Source organism: Pipistrellus kuhlii, unplaced genomic scaffold (genome assembly GCF_014108245.1).
Source record: "Pipistrellus kuhlii isolate mPipKuh1 unplaced genomic scaffold, mPipKuh1.p scaffold_m20_p_21, whole genome shotgun sequence".
Taxonomy (NCBI): Eukaryota; Metazoa; Chordata; class Mammalia; order Chiroptera; family Vespertilionidae; genus Pipistrellus; species Pipistrellus kuhlii.
Window position 1 is genome coordinate 1,942,139 of NW_023425520.1, and position 6,005 is coordinate 1,948,143.

At 41.9% G+C, this 6,005-nt stretch overlaps 1 long non-coding RNA gene across 1 annotated transcript; it reads left to right on the forward strand.

Moving 5' to 3' along the window:
• Positions 1-3,824: 3,824 nt before the first annotated feature.
• On the forward strand, positions 3,825-5,390 carry LOC118726106. Its single transcript, XR_004990214.1, has 2 exons — positions 3,825-4,193; positions 4,404-5,390. It is a non-coding gene; the product is annotated as an uncharacterized LOC118726106 (long non-coding RNA).
• The last annotated feature ends 615 nt before the right edge of the window (positions 5,391-6,005 follow it).

Sequence of the window (6,005 nt, forward strand, 5' to 3'; positions counted from 1 at the left end):
CTCCGCTGCGTTTCCATCACAATGACAGTTTATGACTGTTCAGTAAACCATTCGGCCCGCGATTTAGGCTGGATTTTAGATTTTGGCCCCTTCTCTGATTGAGTTCGACACCCCTAGTTTAGAACATCATACCCAACCCTTGGAGTTATAAGCACGGCCCAGGTTTTGTACCCTCTATTTTTCAGAATGCCCTGTTCAAGCTCTTTTCAGTAATATCCTTTCCAACATGCTGTAGTTTGACCCAATGCTGAGAGTTGCTACAGGTGTTCTTTAGTGTTCTTTGTTTCTGACATTTTCAGGATCTCTATAACCCATTTGCCTTAAATGAAAGTGGGTGATAAATAGAAAACGAAATATATATTGAAACAAGTCACAGCTTGCTTCAAATAAAATTTTAAGTAGATGTCTAGTATATCAAGAAAACACTGGTTGAAGCACCAGGGTTTGGCATCATGGGGGCATCCTGTTTCTCATCTTCAGCAAGGCAGTTGTAGGAGATAGAGAGGAAAGGACTCAGTCATGGCAAAAACTGGCCAGGCCCATGTTCTAATCCTGGTGCTGCTACCAAACTGTATGGCCTTGCTTAGTAATTTGACAAGTTTGAGTCTGTTTGCTTATGTTCCTTATAGGGTTTTTCCAAGGACTAGAGATTTTGTCTGTGAAACACTAGAACAGCATCTGGTCCCTATTAACAAACCTTTATTAAGGCAGATTGACTTACTACTCTTACATAACATTTAGGATTAGTTGGTTAAGTAGTGTACTAAATAGTAACTTACATTTTAGTGAAAACATTTTCTTAGTGTACCTTTTTATAACCAGTGATTAAAGCTAATTAATTAAATTATGCTTTAACTAGAGGCCTGGTGGGGTCCCCCAGCCTGGCCTTTCGTTGATTGGGGCCAACTAAGTAGGGTGAAGGGGAGGGGGAAGGAGCAGCCAGCTGGGAGAAGAGACTGCAGGAGGTTGACCAGCCACGGGAGGTTGGCTGTGGGAACACACTGACCACCAGGGAGCAGTTCCTGTGTTGAGCATCTGCCCCCTGGTGGTCAGTGTGTGTCATAGCAACCAGTGGACCAGTCGCTTGGTCACAGGCTTTTATATACATAGATATGTACCTTCACTGTGATCAAATTAAAAAAAAAATTTTTTTCAGTTGGCTTAAAGTATTTGGGAGGAGAAAAAGTACCTTCAAAGTTCAGGCTAACACCATGACTCATGGACCATGTATTGCTGGCAGTTTGTCACTTCAGTTTGTGAGATTCCTTGTAGATAAAAAAATGTTTTAAGACTAATGTAGTAAATTCCTCACTAGGATGTTTTATTTTTAGCAAGTATGGAGAGTACAAGGTGGCTGAAGTCAACAAAACATTGTCTGCTTTTGGAATTTCCTGTTATACTGATAAGGGAAAGTTAGCTTAATCCAGTATTAGGGGCCAACAGAGCATAGTTCTCCATACTAAACTAAAAGTACCATTTAGAGACAACAAAAACTTAGCAAGCCATTTCCTGAAGGAAAATTATTTTTTGTGGGAAACCTAAGTACAAAGAAATGCGTTTTAAATATGAAAGTTATATGATACTATATATAGAGAACTCTAAAGATTCCACCAAAAGAACTACTAGAACTGATAAATGAATTTAGTAAAGTAACAGAATACAAAATAAATATTCAGAAATCAGTTTCATTTTTATATGCTAATAACAAACCACCAGATAAAATAAAAGCCCCATTTGTAACTGCATCAAAAACAATAAAATGCCTAGGAATATATTTAACCAAGGAGGTAAAAGACCCGTACTTGGAAAATTATAAGAAATTGAAGGTAAAAGTAAATGGAAGCATATTACCATACTCATGGATAGGGAGAATTAACGTTAAAATGTATGTACTACCCAAAGTGACGTATAGATTCAAAGCAATCCCTATCAAAATGCCAATGACATTTTTTACAGAACTAAAACAAAAATAATCCTTTAACATTTTGGAACCATAAATGATTCTGAATAGAGACTGCAATCTTGAGAAAGAAGTTAATCTTTACCCTCTGTTTCCTTGACTCTTCATGAAAGTGTCTTGAAAATTCATAAAAACACAAAATGAAAGTCTATTCCTCACTCGGTGACTTTATTCCAAACCATTTTTCCAGTTTGGTGTTGAACTCCTACCTGCCTAGCACTCAGACCAGGTGGTGTCCTCAGCTGCCCCTTCCTCATGTGAAACCCTGCTATGGCAACAGTGAGCTGTTGAGAAACAATGAGACATTTCTGCTAGTGACTCATCTAAGTCACCAGGCTTTCTATTGTCAGCAAGAATGGCAAGAATGAGCAACCTCGGAATTGTTGGTCCCTCCCTGATCAGCCCTGCACAGTTCCTTGTTACAAGAAAAGAAAAACCTCTGCCTGTGGCAGTCCCTGAGGTGGGAGGCACAGATAAGTAACATCTGGGCTTGGCCAGTCTTTATGGGTGGGTGAGGGTCCCTAGGCCAGTGAGGGTCCCACAGCCTTTTGCTGTGAATGGCCGCTGCAAGTATTAGGTCTAGTAATAATTAATGTCGTTTTCTAATACTTTTTTTAAATCGAATTTATTTAAACAATACAACAAAATTTAATCAACAATATAGTTGCCATTGTTTTCTACTACTTGTGCCCAACGCTCAGGAAGCATTTTAATCCCTCTGTTGTAAAATTCTTGTGATTTTGATGCAAAAAATTCGGTCAATGCATTTTTGAGGCATTGTTCATTATTAAATTTTTTTCCAAGAAGAAAGTTTTGCAAAGAACGAAACAAATGGTAATCGGAAGGGGCAATATCAGGAGAATATGCAGGTTGAGGGAGAACTTCCCATTCCAACTGGCGCAGTTTTTCAGCAGTGATTCTTGCAGTATGCAGTCGTGCGTTATCGTGGTGAAGAATTACGCCCTTCCGATTAATCAGCGCGGGTTCTTTTTCTCTTAAAGCTTGGGCTAACCTTTCCAATTGGGCACTATACACTGCACTTGTAATGGTTTGGTTAGATGGTAAAAGTTCATAATGAAGAATTCCTTTAAAATTCCACCAAACACACAACATCACTTTTTTCGCATGCAAGTCAGGTTTTGGCGTGGGCTGCGGAGCCTCATTTTTGTCCAACCATTGAGGCCGCCTTTTCAAATTAACATACAGCACCCATTTTTCATCTCCGGTAACAATTTGCTCTAAAAACGGCAAACGGTTTTGACGAGAAAGGAGCGAACTGCAAATTGTGACTCTTTGATTACGGTTGTTGTCGGTCAACTCATGAGGAACCCATTTTCCAAACTTTTGGACTTTGCCAAGTGCACGCAATTGATTGGAAATTGTTTTTTGTGAACAATTTAAAGTTGTTGCAAGCTCTTGTTGGGTAATTTGAGGATTTTGCACCAAAAGAGCTTGAAGAGCTTCTTGATCAAAATTGGACACACGGCCTCGACCACTCTTGTCATCTAATGAAAAATTTCCCTCGCGAAATTTCTCAAACCAACGCTGCCATTTTCTGGCGCTAACTGCATCTTGACCAAGAGCACTACAGATGTTTTTTGCAGCCTCACTTGCTTTTCTTCCTAATTGGAACTCGTAAAGCATGCAGTGCTGAATATGCTCTTCATCCGCCATCTTCTTAGCCCTAGTTTTGCAACAAAAACCAAACCAAACACAAACTTTTTCAAGCAAAACTTGTTAATTGCACTTCACACGTTCTGTAGATACCACGTGTTTGAAGGTTATGTCAATACAAGTCAACACCAAGCAAGATTTTAAACGAATGTTTAAAAACGACATTAATTATTACTAGACCCGATACTACACATAGGATGGACCACTTTTCTCGAAGGATCACCTCTCCAAACTCCAGAGCTTTGCACATGTGTAAGAAATGTGTGACTTGTTCAAGGTGACATGACAAATGGCAGAACATGAGCTGGAACCTAGGCCTTTAAGCCTGGCTTAGTGCTCTTTCTATAGCATTGTGTTATGTCCAAGTTCACTCTAATTAGAAAGAGTCAGGCGCAAATTCTAACCACTGTGGAAACCAGGACTTACGTTGTGGCTAAAAGTCCAGGCTTTTATGGGACATAATGATGTGAATGTAAACAAAAGACCCTGGTGGGCTAGGGTCAAAAATTGCAGGGATCTCACTAAAAAGTGAAGATGGGGGAAGGAAAGATAGGGCTGTGTGTAGACCACATGTGTCAAACACAAGGCCCGCGGGCCAAATCCGTCCCTCCTGGCCTTGCAATGTGGCCCGCACCGCGCTGTCATCACTGCACTCCCCTGCGATTCCATCACAATGACAGTTTATGACTGTCCAGTAAACCATTCGGCCCACGATTTAGGCTGGATTTTAGATTTTGGCCCCTTCTCTGATTGAGTTCGACACCCCTAGTGTAGACAATAGCCTCAGAATGCATCTTGCTTGCTTTCTAAGCAGTTGTATTCATTTCCACGAGGGGGCAGCAGCTCCTGGGCAGCCTTGCATAGGCTGTGCACAGCTCAGTAATGGTGATCGGCAATTTTCACTGGCCGCAGCAGCAGGGAGGTCAACAGTTCACAGAACCCCACAGTGGCGGGGTTTTGTTGTTTTGTCTTTTTGAGCTACATTAGCTTGGGATCTATAAGGGAGCATGCTCTAATAAAAATACACCAAAGCAAGCCAACACTGGAGCAAAGAGCCCTGTGGAATCAGGAGATCTGGGTTAAGAAGGATCAAACAGATCCTTTGGTCAAACGCTCCTGATAACTAAAAGCCCGTTTAATATTTGAAACGGTGATACCCAGCTTCTGGTGCATTTGGAGCTGCCTCAGGAGGCACCCACTCCAGGGATGGGCCTCTGGCGCTCAAAATGTTCTTCCTAAGTCAAGGTAAATCTTGCCACCGAGTTCACACAGTGCTGTCCTTGGCCTGTTTCCTGGGGCTCTTCCATGCAATAACCCTCCACTGCTTTGATGATAGTTGCCAGCTTTTCTAAGACTTCAGTCTAATTATCTCTACTTCCCTTGACCATCCCTCATTGGCGAAATGATTCATCCCTCCAATAAGTGAATAGAATTATAGGACCCAGATTTACCCTTGTAGAACAGGCTTCTTTATATTTTTGTTCTTAGAATCAAGTTCTCTGGAACTGAGGTAAAAAACCTTGAACATGGTCTTCAGGACCGACTTCCATGTTGGCCAGGCCTCTGAGCCCAGCTTGGGTACTGGGGACCTCAGCATTCTCTGAGCTGAGACATTCTGCCCTCTGGTTCTGTTGTACTTTCCCTGGGACCTACTGTTCAGTAGCACTCATGTGTAACCTAGCACCAGGGAAGTTTCACTAATGGTTTACTTAGTAGATACTCATTGTTCCGATGAGACTCAGAAAGTACAGATAAGTGTAAAGAAAGAAGGATTCCATAACCCTACCACTCAGAGGAAACGTAAACATTTTGTTGTATGGAGTACCTTAACAGTCATGGCTTTGCCCACCCATCTTATTAAGCCAAAGCCCAAAGCAATTATTGCTTCTTTAGACCATGTATAGACGTTCATGGGAGTCACGTCAAGAAGAGAGATGTGTAAGCTATAAACTCTTAGTACATACACTCAGCAAACCGTGAACTATGTGGTTCAGTCTGAGTGGGATCAGAGTTAACACAGCTCATGTGATAAAAGTAATTTCAAAATAAAGTTCTTTTGTTTGGATTTCTTAAACTGCAATGAAGGGTGCCATGGAATAACTTTAAAGACCCTTTCTTCCCACCAGTCCACTACTCTCATCTCAGCTGCCTGGCTCAAAGCCTTCTCTGTCATGCTTTTTTCTGCTCTCCCTCCCCTTCCCATCATGAGTCCTCAGGACTGGAGCGGGAAGGCTGAGCCCTGAGGAAGTGTGAGAAGGAGACCAGGCTGATGTGTGAGCCAAGCTGGAAGCCTATCCCTCACCCTCCCTGGAAGGGAGGGGCAGGGTAAAGGCTGAAACACGTGTGCTTATTTCTGGGCCAGCTCAGGAAA